The 16111-nt window shown below is 55.9% G+C and overlaps 1 protein-coding gene across 1 annotated transcript in view; it reads right to left on the bottom strand.

The window, feature by feature from the left end:
• C2H11orf97 (chromosome 2 C11orf97 homolog) overlaps positions 1-15846 on the bottom strand; it is a 250799-nt gene extending 234953 nt beyond the window's left edge. Inside the window, exon 1 of the mRNA XM_075334677.1 lies at positions 15832-15846. The gene's annotated coding sequence lies outside the window, so the exon portion shown is untranslated. The remainder of the gene's footprint in view (positions 1-15831) is intronic.
• Between the last annotated feature and the right edge of the window lie 265 nt (positions 15847-16111).

A 16111-nucleotide genomic window follows, 5' to 3' on the forward strand; every position in this document is an offset into this window, starting at 1 on the left:
TCCCATAGTTCTCCATGTATTACAATTCACCCCATAGTCCTCCATATATTATACTGCACCACTGTCCTCCATGTTTTATAATGCACCCCCATAGTCCGTATATAAGGTAGCCTCCATAGTCCTCCATATATTATAATGCAGCCCCCATAGTCCTATATGTATTATAACACAACCCAATAAAACTTCAGATGGTATTATGCAGCCCCATACTCCTCCATGTATAATTCACCCCTATATTCAATGTATAAGGTGTCCCTTCATTTTGTATTATACAGCCCCCCCCGACCTCCATTTTAATGCAGCCCTATAGACCTCCAGTATAATGCAGCCTCATAGACCTGTATGTATATTACACCCCTATAGTCAATGTATAAGGTGTCCTTCATGTTTATTATGCAGCCTCTCCAGGCCTCCATATATAATAATGCAGCCAACCTCTCCAGGCCTCCATGTATAATATAGCAGCCAGCCTCTCTATGCCTCCATGGATAATATAGCAGCCAGCCTCTCCAGGCCTCCATGTATAATATAGCAGCCAGCCTCTCCAGGCCTCCATGTATAATATAGCAGCCAGCCTCTCCAGGCCTCCATGTATAATATAGCAGCCAACCTCTCCAGGTCTCCATGTATAATATAGCAGCCAGCCTCTCTATGCCTCCATGGATAATATAGCAGCCAGCCTCTCCAGGCCTCCATGTATAATATAGCAGCCAGCCTCTCCAGGCCTCCATGTATAATATAGCAGCCAGCCTCTCCAGGCCTCCATGTATAATAATGCAGCCAGCCTCTCCAGGCCTCCATGTATACTAATGCAGCCAGCCTCTCTAGGCCTCCATGTATACTAATGCAGACAGCCTCTCCAGGCCTCCATGTATAATATAGCAGCCAGCCTCTCCAGGCCTCCATGTATAATATAGCAGCCAGCCTCTCTATGCCTCCATGGATAATATAGCAGCCAGCCTCTCCAGGCCTCCATGTATAATATAGCAGCCAGCCTCTCCAGGCCTCCATGTATAATATAGCAGCCAGCCTCTCTATGCCTCCATGGATAATATAGCAGCCAGCCTCTCCAGGCCTCCATGTATAATATAGCAGCCAGCCTCTCCAGGCCTCCATGTATAATATAGCAGCCAACCTCTCCAGGTCTCCATGTATAATATAGCAGCCAGCCTTTCCAGGTCTCCATGTATAATAATACAGCCAGCCTCTCCAGGCCTCCATGTATAATATAGCAGCCAGCCTCTCCAGGCCTCCATGTATAATAATGCAGCCAGCCTCTCCAGGCCTCCATCTATAATAATGCAGCCAGCCTCTCCAGGCCTCCATGTATACTAATGCAGCCAGCCTCTCTAGGCCTCCATGTATACTAATGCAGACAGCCTCTCCAGGCCTCCATGTATACTAATGCAGACAGCCTCTCCAGGCCTCCATGTATACTAATGCAGACAGCCTCTCCAGGCCTCCATGTATACTAATGCAGACAGCCTCTCCAGGCCTCCATGTATACTAATGCAGACAGCCTCTCCAGGCCTCCATGCATACTAATGCAGACAGCCTCTCCAGGCCTCCATGTATACTAATGCAGACAGCCTCTCCAGGCCTCCATGTATACTAATGCAGACAGCCTCTCCAGGCCTCCATGTATACTAATGCAGACAGCCTCTCCAGGCCTCCATGTATACTAATGCAGACAGCCTCTCCAGGCCTCCATGTATAATAATGCAGCCAGCCTCTCCAGGCCTCCATGTATACTAATGCAGCCAGCCTCTCCAGGCCTCCATGTATACTAATGCAGACAGCCTCTCCAGGCCTCCATGTATACTAATGCAGCCAGCCTCTCCAGGCCTCCATGTACACTAATGCAGCCAGCCTCTCCAGGCCTCCATGTATAATGAGCCTCCCCAGGCCTCTGGCCACCGTGTATTCACTAATATATATATATATATATATATATATATATATATATATATACATATATATATATTTATATATATAAAAAAAAACAAGTACTCACCCTCTCTCTTCCTGCTCTGTCTTAACGTCTCCTCATTCCACTGCTGCTGTCCTCACTGCTCCCCTCATTCCCCAGCCGCTGCTCGTCCTCACTGCTCCCCTCATTCCCCAGCCACTGCTTGTCCTACTGCTCCACTCATTCCCCAGCCACTGCTCGTCCTCACTGCTCCCCTCATTCCCCAGCCACTGCTCGCCCTCACTGCTCCCCTCATTTCCCAGCCGCTGCTCGTCCTCACTGCTCCCCTCATTCCCCAGCCACTGCTTGTCCTACTGCTCCACTCATTCCCCAGCCACTGCTCGTCCTCACTGCTCCCCTCATTCCCCAGCCACTGCTCGCCCTCACTGCTCCCCTCATTTCCCAGCCGCTGCTCGTCCTCACTGCTCCCCTCATTCCCCATCCACTGCTCGTCCTCACTGCTCCCCTCATTCCCCAGCCGCTGCTCGTCCTCACTGCTCCCCTCATTCCCCATCCACTGCTCGTCCTCACTGCTCCCCTCATTCCCCAGTCGCTGCTCGTCCTCACTGCTCCCCTCATTCCCCAGCCACTGCTCTGTCCTCACTGCTCCCCTCATTCCCCAGCCACTGCTGTCCTCACTGCTCTCCTCCTTCCCCAGCCACTGCTCTGTCCTCACTGCTCCCCTCATTCCCCAGCCGCTGCTCGTCCTCACTGCTCTCCTCCTTCCCCAGCCGCTGCTTGTCCTCACTGCTCTCCTCATTCCCCAGCCACTGCTTGTCCTCACTGCTCTCCTCCTTCCCCAGCCGCTGCTCGTCCTCACTGCTCCCCTCATTCCCCAGCCACTGCTCGCCCTCACTGCTCCCCTCATTTCCCAGCCGCTGCTCGTCCTCACTGCTCCCCTCATTCCCCATCCACTGCTCGTCCTCACTGCTCCCCTCATTCCCCAGCCGCTGCTCGTCCTCACTGCTCCCCTCATTCCCCAGCCACTGGTCTGTCCTCACTGCTCCCCTCATTCCCCTGCCACTGCTGTCCTCACTGCTCTCTTCCTTCCCCAGCCACTGCTCTGTCCTCACTGCTCTCCTCCTTCCCCAGCCGCTGCTCGTCCTCACTTCTCCCCTCATTTCCCAGCCACTGCTCTGTCCTCACTGCTCCCCTCATTCCCCAGCCGCTGCTCGTCCTCACTGCTCTCCTCCTTCCCCAGCCGCTGCTCGTCCTCACTGCTCTCCTCCTTCCCCAGCCGCTGCTCGTCCTCACTGCTCTCCTCCTTCCCCAGCCACTGCTCGTCCTCACTGCTCTCCTCCTTCCCCAGCCGCTGCTCGTCCTCACTGCTCCCCTCATTCCCCAGCCGCTGCTCATCCTCACTGCTCTCCTCCTTCCCCAGCCGCTGCTCGTCCTCACTGCTCTCCTCCTTCCCCAGCCACTGCTCGTCCTCACTGCTCTCCTCCTTCCCCAGCCGCTGCTCGTCCTCACTGCTCCCCTCATTCCCCAGCCACTGCTCGTCCTCACTGCTCCCCTCATTCCCCAGCCACTGCTCTGTCCTCACTGCTCCCCTCATTCCCCAGCCACTGCTCTGTCCTCACTGCTCTCCTCCTTCCCCAGCCGCTGCTCGTCCTCACTGCTCTCCTCATTCCCCAGCCGCTGCTCTGTCCTCACTTCTCTCCTCATTCCCCAGCCACTGCTTGTCCTCACTGCTCTCCTCCTTCCCCAGCCGCTGCTCGTCCTCACTGCTCCCCTCATTCCCCAGCCACTGCTCTATCCTCACTGCTCCCCTCATTCCCCAACCACTGCTCTGTCCTCACTGCTCTCCTCATTCCCCAGCCACTGCTTGTCCTCACTGCTCTCCTCCTTCCCCAGCCGCTGCTCGTCCTCACTGCTCCCCTCATTCCCCAGCCACTGCTCGCCCTCACTGCTCCCCTCATTTCCCAGCCGCTGCTCGTCCTCACTGCTCCCCTCATTCCCCATCCACTGCTCGTCCTCACTGCTCCCCTCATTCCCCAGCCGCTGCTCGTCCTCACTGCTCCCCTCATTCCCCAGCCACTGCTCTGTCCTCACTGCTCCCCTCATTCCCCAGCCTCTGCTCGTCCTCACTGCTCCCCTCATTCCCCAGCCACTGCTGTCCTCACTGCTCTCTTCCTTCCCCAACCACTGCTCTGTCCTCACTGCTCTCCTCCTTCCCCAGCCGCTGCTCGTCCTCACTGCTCCCCTCATTCCCCAGCCACTGCTGTCCTCACTGCTCTCTTCCTTCCCCAGCCACTGCTCTGTCCTCACTGCTCTCCTCCTTCCCCAGCCGCTGCTCGTCCTCACTGCTCCCCTCATTTCCCAGCCACTGCTCTCTCCTCACTGCTCCCCTCATTCTGACTCGCCCACCCCAGGGCTAGGGGACACCCGGTGCCGGGCCGGACTAGTCCGGTGGTAGTCAGTGGTGGCTGGGCCCGGCTCCGTGGCCCTGGTGGGTGTCAGTTGAATATGTGGCTGATGAGTTGAAGTTAATGTTCGTGACGCCACCTGTGGTATGCGGCTATTAAGCCGCCGCTGCTATGGGAGAACTCCGGGGTGATGTTATGGCAGCTATGATGTAACTGCTCCCCACAGGTGGAGCGATGCCCCGGGATACAGTTGGTGCCCGTGAAAGTCTATGGTGTTGTGTGGCTAACACGGTGCAGGGCCGACAGGCGAGGAAAGAACCAGGCACAAACAACAGTCTCTTTACCTTCTCCTCTTTTACTCTGGGAACAGTCCAGTCCTGGGAGACCGTTACAGGTGGTGATGGGGATCCGGTCGGCCTGGAAGTACTTGGGATGATCTTTCTGGCCAGCTGAGTATGAGGCCTACTCCTGTACTTTGCTTTGTGATGATAGGACCCTGCTTCTCTGAATCCAGCAATGGCCCTCTTTGCTGCTGGGACCGATGGCACGTCCCTTCTTTCTGTAGGTGGCTGCGCAGACCCTCTCTCTGGTGCTTCTCCGCTGGAGTCCACACCGGGCCCTGATGCTGCAGCTGTACCTTGGATGTTTCTGGGCCAGGGGCTTGCAGCTCTCCTGCCCTTCGGACTCGGCTACCAGGGGCGGATTTTATACCCTGGCAACCACAGACTCCGATGTCTGAGTCTCTCTGCTGCCCCTCAGCTATTCCTGCTTCTCTGGGCCAAGCTGCTCCAGCTCTAGGCCCCAGATTCACAGGACAGCTCACTCTGCGTCTGTTCACTTCCACTACTCCCTACAGACTGCTGCACTTCCTCCCTCTGGTCAGGTAGAGGAAGGCTCCCTGGAATTCCAGGTTCAGAGCTCCCCCTGCTGGCCGGAGGGAGAACTGTGTTGGGTGTTAAACCTGCTGGCCAATGGATCTCCCAATTACCTCCAGGCTCAGCATTAACCCTTTGGGAGGGCAATGCTGCTGTGGCGACCAGGTCCTAGGGCGCCACACTCCCCCTTAGTTAAATTCAGTACTCCCGGACTGTGGAAACAAAACATAACATGTCATACATTTCATCCCAATATGGGAGGCACATTATTTTTAACGTTACAACTTCAGACAGTACTATAAGAGTCCAGTGTGGCTCCCTGCCGGGTGTCCATTACACTGCTCCATGGGGGACCCGCCGCGATCAAACCCCCAACGTAGGCTCTGGGCGTGCGTCAGAGCATTGATGACCCCACTCTATGCACGCCGGACGGGTTTTTCTTCAGGGGTGTTGAGCACACTGGTGCTAACTATAAACAATTTAGGTGTTGGCTACCCATAGTCCAGTGGCCCAATTGTCCATTTTCGCAATCACAAAAAAAAAAACATTTTGTACACGACATTACAGACTTTTCACATAACTATTTACATTCTAATAAATACTCTTTCTTTATATAGTTGATTCCCTATACCTTAGAGGGGGTTGTCCCCGAGTGCTGCGTTGAGACCTGCGTAGCTCTGGTGTTTGTCCCTGACTACTTAGTGTGTCTCCTATCTCAGCACTACCGGTAGGCCTAACCCCAATAGGTATGCATGATGATTGCCTATGTGGTCTAGGAGTCGCCAAGGGTATGACAGGTTCACCACTGACAGGGGGTTGATCCTCCTGTTCCACTGCTGGCGTGTCACCGCGTGTCGGGGCGGACGGTTCTTTGGGTGGATCCGGAACCTGTTCTGTTTCTGGCTCGACCAACTGTGGGAACGTCAGGACCGGTACCACTACGGCACCATTTATGCGGGTCCAAGTCTTGGGGAATTTGCCGAGGATCGTTTGTATCATCTCTTCCCCTTCTTCTCGAACTTCCTCCACTTCCCTTTGAACTTTGCACCGCTCAGGGCACGTCTTCAGGCGGTCTCTGGATATTGCTTGACAAGTCTTGCCTTCGTCCTTGCTTATGAGGCACACCTTACTGTTGTCAAAGTTGGAGGGGATAATGGTGTAGGGCTCGTTCTCCCACTGATCATCCAATTTATGCGTCCTCCGCTTCTTCTTGAGGACTTGTTCTCCAGGTGCTAAGGGAGTTGCTGGGGCCGTTTGATTGTACTGCTGCTCTTGTCTTGTTCTGGCTTGAGACAGGCTCCTCTCTACGCATTCCTGGACCTTACGGTACTGCTGCTGCCGTTCTGTATCCCAATCCTCTATTTTTTGAACCGCCTCAGGCGACACAGTCCCCATCTCAAAGTCTACAGGCAACCTGCCAGGTCTGGCTCGCATCAGGTAAGCGGGGCTGCAGTTGGTCGAATTTACTGGGATATGGTTGTACAGGTCGACCAGATCTGGCAGCTTCTCTGGCCATTGGTTCCTTTCTTCCAGAGGTAGAGTCTTCAGCATATCAATAACCACATGGTTCATTTTCTCGCACAGTCCATTGGTTTGGGGGTGGTACGGTGTTGTTCTGATTTTCTTACAACCGTACATGTTACAAAACTCTTGGAACACCTCCGCCTCGAACGCAGGGCCTTGATCGGTCAGTACCCTTTCCGGATAACCGTGAGGCCGGCAAAAGGATGCCTGGAACGCTTTAGCTGCTGTTCTGGCTGTCTGGTCCTTCACAGGCACTACTACCAGGAAACGAGAGTAATGGTCCACAATTGTGAGGGTGTACACATAGCCTGACCGGCTTGGTGTTAACTTCACGTGGTCCAGGGCCACCAACTCCAGGGGCTGCTTCGTAACAATTGGCTGTAGGGGAGACCTTTGGCTGGCATCATCCTTCCGCCTCAGGTTACACGGGCCACAGTCTCGGCACCACTTCTCGATCACCTTTCTCATGTGCACCCAATAGAACCGATCACGGAGTAGGGCCTCCAACTTCTTCCACCCAAAGTGGCCTGCGTTATCATGATAAGCTGCTAGGACCATTGGAGCATCCCTCTGCGGAACCACGATCTGCCAGACAAGTTCATTTGTTCGCCAGTTGACGTGTCTCTTGCAGAGCTTGCCTTGGTAGGTGAACAGTCGTCCCCTCTCTTTCCACAACTGCTGGGCTTCTTCTGGAGCATCTGGACCAAGATGAGTCTCAGCTTGTGCTAGCTTTTCTTTGACCAATCGCACCGCCGGGTCACCGTTCTGTGTCTCTTCCCAATTATGGTGGAGTAATGGGTTAACCGGGACCTCGTGTTGGCTCGAGCGCTTCACTCCAACAGCATGCTCACACTGGGAAACGCCCTGATGATGGAAAGCCGGTAACTCTATCTCTTCGAGTTCATCCAGGTCTTCTCCAGATTCGGGTAAGTGAGGCATTCTGGACAGCGCATCAGCATTGTTATTCTTCTTGCCAGCCCGGTACTTGATGGTAAAGTCGAAGTTAGACAGCCGGGCCATCCATCGCTGTTCCAACGCCCCTAACTTGGCTGTTGCCAGGTGTGTCAACGGATTGTTGTCCGTGAAGATGGTGAACTTGGCCGACGCCAGATAGTGTTTGAAGCGTTCAGTCACTGCCCAAACAATAGCGAGGAACTCCAGCTTGAAGGAACTGTAATTTTCTGGATTCCTTTCTGTGGGCCGAAGCTTCCTACTGGCGTACGCTATCACCTTCTCCCTGCCTCCCTGCACCTGGGACAAAACGGCTCCCAGGCCCACGTTGCTGGCGTCTGTATACAGTACAAACGGCTGGCTGTAGTCAGGGTAGGCCAGAATTTCTTCTCCCGTGAGAGCCCCTTTCAGCTGGACAAAGGAGGTTTCTAGTTGGCTGCTCCATTCAAATGGAGGGCTCTGCTTCTTAGCCTGCTTTGGCTGGCCCACCAGGAGATCTTGAAGGGGCGCTGCTATCTTGGTGAAACCATCAATGAACCTTCGGTAGTAGCCCACCAGCCCAAGGAACTGCCGCACCTCCTTTACCGTGGTGGGTCTTGGCCAGTCCTTGATTACGGTGACTTTCTCCGGATCAGGTGCCACACCTTCTGCGCTGACCACATGACCCAGGTACTGTACCTTTGGCTTCAAGAGGTGACATTTGGACGGCTTGATCTTCAGGCCATATTTTGACAAAGACTCGAACACTTCTGCTAAGTGCTTCAGGTGGTCTTCATAAGTCTTGGAGTAGACTATGACGTCATCCAGGTACAACAGCACGGTTTCGAAGTTGTGGTGGCCCAAGCAGCACTCCATCAACCGTTGGAATGTCCCTGGGGCGTTGCAGAGCCCGAATGGCATGCAGTTGAACTCGCAGAGGCCCATCGGCGTCGTGAATGCAGTCTTCTCCTTGTCCGCCTCTGCCACGGGAACCTGCCAATACCCACTGGTGAGATCCAAGGTGGAGAAATAGTTAGCTGACTTTAAGGCTGTTAGTGACTCCTCTATTCTGGGTAGGGGATAAGCATCTTTATGTGTAATGCGGTTAATTTGCCTGTAATCTACACACATTCTCATTGTACCATCCTTTTTCTTTACGAGCACTAGTGGAGCTGCCCAGGGGCTACAACTATCTCTGATAACCCCAGCCTCCTTCATTTCCCGTAACATTTCTTTGGCACGCTGATACTGTGCGGGGGGTACAGGGCGGTATCTCTCTTTAACGGGAGGATGATCACCCGTGGGGATTTGATGTTTAACCCCTTTCACCTGCCCAAAATCTAGGGGGTGTTTGCTGAAGACCCGCTCGTACTCCTGTACCACCCGGTAAACCCCATTCTTTTGGTGTGAGGGGGTGGAGTCGGTGCCCACATGTAAGTTTTGGCACCAGTCTTCCAGCTGCCCCTTGGAGCCCTTGTCTTCCGCCTGGTCGGACGGGATCAAGGGTTCCACTGCTTTGATGGTGTTGTTGCTGACAGTGTACAGTTTTGCTACAGTGGCGTACCGGGGCAATTTGGCTTCCTCCTCCCCACAATTCAGGACACGGATGGGCACTCTCCCCTTGCGGACGTCTGCTACCCCTCTGGCTATCAGGACTCCAGGCCTACTGTCTGAATACACCGGTTCTACCAAGGCATGGTAATCCTGACCCTTGAGGCCTATTGCTGCCCGACACCATATCAACATTTCACTTCTTGGGGGTATTGCAATGGGTAGGGGGTCACTTACCCTCACACTGCCAATTTCTCCTCCGGCCAGCTCCACCTGCTGCCTCCTCATCAGGGCTCTGATCTCCCTCTGTAGGGCACGCTGCTGCCCGGAGCTGGCAGTTTCAGACGCCTGCTGCAACAAAATTATCACTTCGGCAATACAATTTTCTATCACATTTGTACCAATGGTTACCAGCGGGTCAGATTCTTTGCGATCAATATCTACAATTATCATCCCCTGACATGGCAATTCCACCCGCCCCACTTTAATGGTTACTTCTTTATACCCAATTTGAGGTAAGGGCTGACCATTACTGGCCACAATTGTTAAATCATCATCTGGGCCATGGTCAATGTCTGAATCAGCCCAATATCTTTTGTACAGTTTATAGGGGATGGTCGTTACCTGGGACCCAGTATCCAGGAGGGCATTCAAAGGGATCCCATCCAGCACAATAGGAAGGACCGGTCGTCCTCCCACATACTTGCTGCGGCTGGGGGTTGAGCCGGGCTTCCTTACACCTGGGGGTCGGCTCCTGGCCCCAGGCTCGGCCCATTTAAAGGACAGTATCGTGCAATGTGGCCCGCCTGGCTGCAGCGGCGGCAGATCGGTTGTCCCGTTGAATCATACCGGTCTGTGTCTCTGCCTCGGGTCGGCGGAACCCTCCTCTGTCGCATCCATGGGACGTCATCTGGGCTGGAGGCCAACTCGATTTTTGCAGGCGATGGGGTCACTTGTAGGGACTGCACGATCTTGGCAAGGGCAGCTACAGTCTTGGTCAGCTCCTGGAACTGCTGTCTGAGCTCTGCAGTGGGATCCTTATCCAGGGACTGCGCCTCAGCCCCTGCAGTGGCTCGTGTTGCAGGCACCACCCCGGGGTACGTGATAGCAAGAGGCCGGAGGGGCACTGGGTCATTCGGTGTAGATTCTCTCAGTACCCGGATGGCCTGGTCCTTAAACTTTGCAAAGTCCAGAGCAGGGTTCTGCAGGACCATGATACGCAGCTGGGTCCTGTGGGCATCTGACAGGAGCCCCTCTATGAACTGCTCAGTTAGGAGTTTGTGTTCTTCACGTACACTCTCTGGATCCACCTGTTTAACCGCTTTCAGGGCCTCCTGCAGGTTTAAGGCATAGTCCCTTATGCTGTCTGTGGGCCGCTGCTTGCACCCAAAGAATCTCATCTTTATCTCTGCTGCGGTGCGGGTGTCAAAAGTACTCTTTAGCTTGGCCAGTATCTGGGTTACTGTCCCTTTATCTGTATCAGGCCAGGACTTCACTTCACGCTGGGCTGCGCCGGCTAGCTGTCCCATTAATATGCCCACCTTCTGGCTCTCAGTCAGCGGATACACCCGGAATAAGCTGTGCAGGCTTTCTCTGAAGTCGCTCAAGGTATGGGACTCCCCGGAATACTGCGGCAGCCATTCTGCGCCCGGTATGTACGGCATGGTGATCGGCATTACCGGCGCTACAGCGGGGGATGGGGCGACGGCGACAGGGATCGCTTCGGCGGGCGCTGCGGCGTCTCGGGCTATGGCAGCCACCTGCCCTCCCTCTGCGTCGGACATCTTCCTCCCCCTTAGTGAACCTTACCAGGCTCCGTTCACTTTTCAAATTTCCTTCCGGGTCGCGCGGGGTTAACAGCGCTCTGCTCTGATGGCGCGCTCCCTTCGCGCTCTTTGTCAGGCACGCCCCCCTTCTTCCTGCGCTCAGTGAGGATAATGGCGGCGGCAGTTTTCAAACAGTGAAACACGCAGTAATACAGTCTTTAAAGCGCAATTATTCAGGCGCACAGTACCCGGTGGAACCGGGCACGAAATCCTGTTCGTGACGCCAAAAGTTGACTCGCCCACCCCAGGGCTAGGGGACACCCGGTGCCGGGCCGGACTAGTCCGGTGGTAGTCAGTGGTGGCTGGGCCCGGCTCCGTGGCCCTGGTGGGTGTCAGTTGAATATGTGGCTGATGAGTTGAAGTTAATGTTCGTGACGCCACCTGTGGTATGCGGCTATTAAGCCGCCGCTGCTATGGGAGAACTCCGGGGTGATGTTATGGCAGCTATGATGTTACTGCTCCCCACAGGTGGAGCGATGCCCCGGGATACAGTTGGTGCCCGTGAAAGTCTATGGTGTTGTGTGGCTAACACGGTGCAGGGCCGACAGGCGAGGAAAGAACCAGGCACAAACAACAGTCTCTTTACCTTCTCCTCTTTTACTCTGGGAACAGTCCAGTCCTGGGAGACCGTTACAGGTGGTGATGGGGATCCGGTCGGCCTGGAAGTACTTGGGATGATCTTTCTGGCCAGCTGAGTATGAGGCCTACTCCTGTACTTTGCTTTGTGATGATAGGACCCTGCTTCTCTGAATCCAGCAATGGCCCTCTTTGCTGCTGGGACCGATGGCACGTCCCTTCTTTCTGTAGGTGGCTGCGCAGACCCTCTCTCTGGTGCTTCTCCGCTGGAGTCCACACCGGGCCCTGATGCTGCAGCTGTACCTTGGATGTTTCTGGGCCAGGGGCTTGCAGCTCTCCTGCCCTTCGGACTCGGCTACCAGGGGCGGATTTTATACCCTGGCAACCACAGACTCCGATGTCTGAGTCTCTCTGCTGCCCCTCAGCTATTCCTGCTTCTCTGGGCCAAGCTGCTCCAGCTCTAGGCCCCAGATTCACAGGACAGCTCACTCTGCGTCTGTTCACTTCCACTACTCCCTACAGACTGCTGCACTTCCTCCCTCTGGTCAGGTAGAGGAAGGCTCCCTGGAATTCCAGGTTCAGAGCTCCCCCTGCTGGCCGGAGGGAGAACTGTGTTGGGTGTTAAACCTGCTGGCCAATGGATCTCCCAATTACCTCCAGGCTCAGCATTAACCCTTTGGGAGGGCAATGCTGCTGTGGCGACCAGGTCCTAGGGCGCCACAATTCCCCAGCCGCTGCTCGTCCTCACTGCTCTCCTCCTTCCCCAGCCGCTGCTCGTCCTCACTGCTCTCCTCCTTCCCCAGCCGCTGCTCGTCCTCACTGCTCTCCTCCTTCCCCAGCCACTGCTCGTCCTCACTGCTCTCCTCCTTCCCCAGCCGCTGCTCGTCCTCACTGCTCCCCTCATTCCCCAGCCGCTGCTCATCCTCACTGCTCTCCTCCTTCCCCAGCCGCTGCTCGTCCTCACTGCTCTCCTCCTTCCCCAGCCACTGCTCGTCCTCACTGCTCTCCTCCTTCCCCAGCCGCTGCTCGTCCTCACTGCTCCCCTCATTCCCCAGCCACTGCTCGTCCTCACTGCTCCCCTCACTCCCCAGCCACTGCTCTGTCCTCACTGCTCCCCTCATTCCCCAGCCACTGCTCTGTCCTCACTGCTCTCCTCCTTCCCCAGCCGCTGCTCGTCCTCACTGCTCTCCTCATTCCCCAGCCGCTGCTCTGTCCTCACTGCTCTCCTCATTCCCCAGCCACTGCTTGTCCTCACTGCTCTCCTCCTTCCCCAGCCGCTGCTCGTCCTCACTGCTCTCCTCATTCCCCAGCCGCTGCTCGTCCTCACTGCTCCCCTCATTCCCCAGCCGCTGCTCGTCCTCACTGCTCCCCTCATTCCCCAACCACTGCTCTATCCTCACTGCTCCCCTCATTCCCCAACCACTGCTCTGTCCTCACTGCTCTCCTCATTCCCCAGCCACTGCTTGTCCTCACTGCTCTCCTCCTTCCCCAGCCGCTGCTCGTCCTCACTGCTCCCCTCATTCCCCAGCCACTGCTCGCCCTCACTGCTCCCCTCATTTCCCAGCCGCTGCTCGTCCTCACTGCTCCCCTCATTCCCCATCCACTGCTCATCCTCACTGCTCCCCTCATTCCCCAGCCGCTGCTCGTCCTCACTGCTCCCCTCATTCCCCAGCCACTGCTCTGTCCTCACTGCTCCCCTCATTCCCCAGCCTCTGCTCGTCCTCACTGCTCCCCTCATTCCCCAGCCACTGCTGTCCTCACTGCTCTCTTCCTTCCCTAGCCACTGCTCTGTCCTCACTGCTCTCCTCCTTCCCCAGCCGCTGCTCGTCCTCACTGCTCCCCTCATTTCCCAGCCACTGCTCTGTCCTCACTGCTCCCCTCATTCCCCAGCCGCTGCTCGTCCTCACTGCTCTCCTCCTTCCCCAGCCGCTGCTCGTCCTCACTGCTCTCCTCCTTCCCCAGCCGCTGCTCGTCCTCACTGCTCTCCTCCTTCCCCAGCCACTGCTCGTCCTCACTGCTCTCCTCCTTCCCCAGCCGCTGCTCGTCCTCACTGCTCCCCTCATTCCCCAGCCGCTGCTCGTCCTCACTGCTCTCCTCCTTCCCCAGCCGCTGCTCGTCCTCACTGCTCTCCTCCTTCCCCAGCCACTGCTCGTCCTCACTGCTCTTCTCCTTCCCCAGCCGCTGCTCGTCCTCACTGCTCCCCTCATTCCCCAGCCGCTGCTCGTCCTCACTGCTCCCCTCATTCCCCAGCCACTGCTCTGTCCTCACTGCTCCCCTCATTCCCCAGCCACTGCTCTGTCCTCACTGCTCTCCTCCTTCCCCAGCCGCTGCTCATCCTCACTGCTCTCCTCATTCCCCAGCCGCTGCTCTGTCCTCACTGCTCTCCTCATTCCCCAGCCACTGCTCGTCCTCACTGCTCTCCTCATTCCCCAGCCGCTGCTCGTCCTCACTGCTCTCCTCATTCCCCAGCCGCTGCTCGTCCTCACTGCTCTCCTCATTCCCCAGCCACTGCTTGTCCTCACTGCTCTCCTCATTCCCCAGCCGCTGCTCGTCCTCACTGCTCCCCTCATTCCCCAGCCGCTGCTCGTCCTCACTGCTCCCCTCATTTCCCAGCCACTGCTCTGTCCTCACTGCTCTCCTCATTCCCCAGCCACTGCTTGTCCTCACTGCTCTCCTCCTTCCCCAGCCGCTGCTCGTCCTCACTGCTCCCCTCATTCCCCAGCCGCTGCTCGTCCTCACTGCTCTCCTCATTCCCCAGCCACTGCTCGTCCTCACTGCTCCCCTCATTCCCCAGCCACTGCTCGTCCTCACTGCTCCCCTCATTCCCCAGCCACTGCTCGTCCTCACTGCTCCCCTCATTTCCCAGCCGCTGCTCGTCCTCACTGCTCCCCTAATTCCCCAACCACTGCTCTGTCCTCACAGCTCTCCTCATTCCCCAGCCGCTGCTCGTCCTCACTGCTCCCCTCATTCCCCAGCCGCTGCTCGTCCTCACTGCTCTCCTCATTCCCCAGCCGCTGCTCGTCCTCACTGCTCTCCTCCTTCCCCAGCCGCTGCTCGTCCTCACTGCTCTCCTCATTCCCAAGCCGCTGCTCGTCCTCACTGCTCCCCTCATTCCCCAGCCGCTGCTCGTCCTCACTGCTCTCCTCATTCCCCAGCCGCTGCTCATCCTCACTGCTCCCCTCATTCCCCAGCCGCTGCTCTGTCCTCACTGCTCCCCTCATTCCCCAGCCGCTGCTCGTCCTCACTGCTCCCCTTATTCCCCAGCCGCTGCTCGTCCTCACTGCTCCCCTCATTCCCCAGCCGCTGCTCTGTCCTCACTGCTCTCCTCATTCCCAAGCCGCTGCTCGTCCTCACTGCTCTCCTCATTCCCCAGCCGCTGCTCGTCCTCACTGCTCCCCTCATTCCCCAGCCGCTGCTCGTCCTCACTGCTCTCCTCATTCCCCAGCCGCTGCTCGTCCTCACTGCTCGTCCTCCCGTCGTGCGCTCTGTGCACTCTGAGCACAGCAGTCGCACAGGAGTGACGTCACCGCGCAGGCACGTGTGGGTGGGGGGAAAGAGGGGAATGATGATGCATAGAGTGCTGTTGGCAGCCCTATGCTTCAACATTACTGTGCGCGGTGACGGGTGAGGGGGCCCCGCTGCCGACGCTGGCACCAGGCAGCAGGGCCCGGTGTCGGCAGAGGCAGTGGGTCATATAGCCGCCGCGTGTTTTGTGACAGATCAGCGCAGCTCCTCCGTCACTGACAGGAGCTGGCTGCTGAACTGCCGGGCGGCCGCCGGGCCCCTAAGCTCCCGGGCCCGGTCGCAATGACGACCGCTGCGACCGTGGTAGTTACGCCCCTGATTACACCATTAACCCTTCTTATAATGGATCAAGAACAAGAGAGAACGAAAATATGAAAATGAATGCATATCAAATAAAATTAAAAAAAAAACAAACAAACAAATAAAAAAATATATCTAATATATAAAGCTGAGTGTGTACTGTATATATATATATGTGTGTGTGTGTGTGTGTGTGTGTGTATATGTGTGTGTGTGTGTGTGTGTGTATGTATGTCCGCTAAATGAGTCAGCACCGTTGCATTTACAATCACAAACCTTAGCACAGACGCCTCCTCACTTGACTCAGGGAACATCATGGATACTATTTTGAGGGGAAATTTTAACCCTGCGCTTTACATTTATTCACCCAAAAAACACAGCTTACTTACTGTTTGGATGTATATTGGCTGTTTTGACAGTTATCCTGGATATTTATCAGCTGGCCTATAGCAACCAATCACAGCTCCGCTTCTGTTTTGCTACAGGTCACTAATAGGAGCTATGATTGATTGCTATAGAAAACCAAGGACATTCTTAGTATAAGAAGCTTATGTGTGAGGTGATATGATATCAGTGGTGAGACAGAGAGTGGGAGAGAACGAGAGTGGGATATAGAGAGGGAGGAAGTGGGAGAGAGAGAGTGGGAAAGAGGAGGAGAGTGCGAGAGAG

This window comes from Anomaloglossus baeobatrachus, chromosome 2, assembly GCF_048569485.1.
Source record: "Anomaloglossus baeobatrachus isolate aAnoBae1 chromosome 2, aAnoBae1.hap1, whole genome shotgun sequence".
Lineage (NCBI taxonomy): Eukaryota > Metazoa > Chordata > Amphibia > Anura > Aromobatidae > Anomaloglossus > Anomaloglossus baeobatrachus.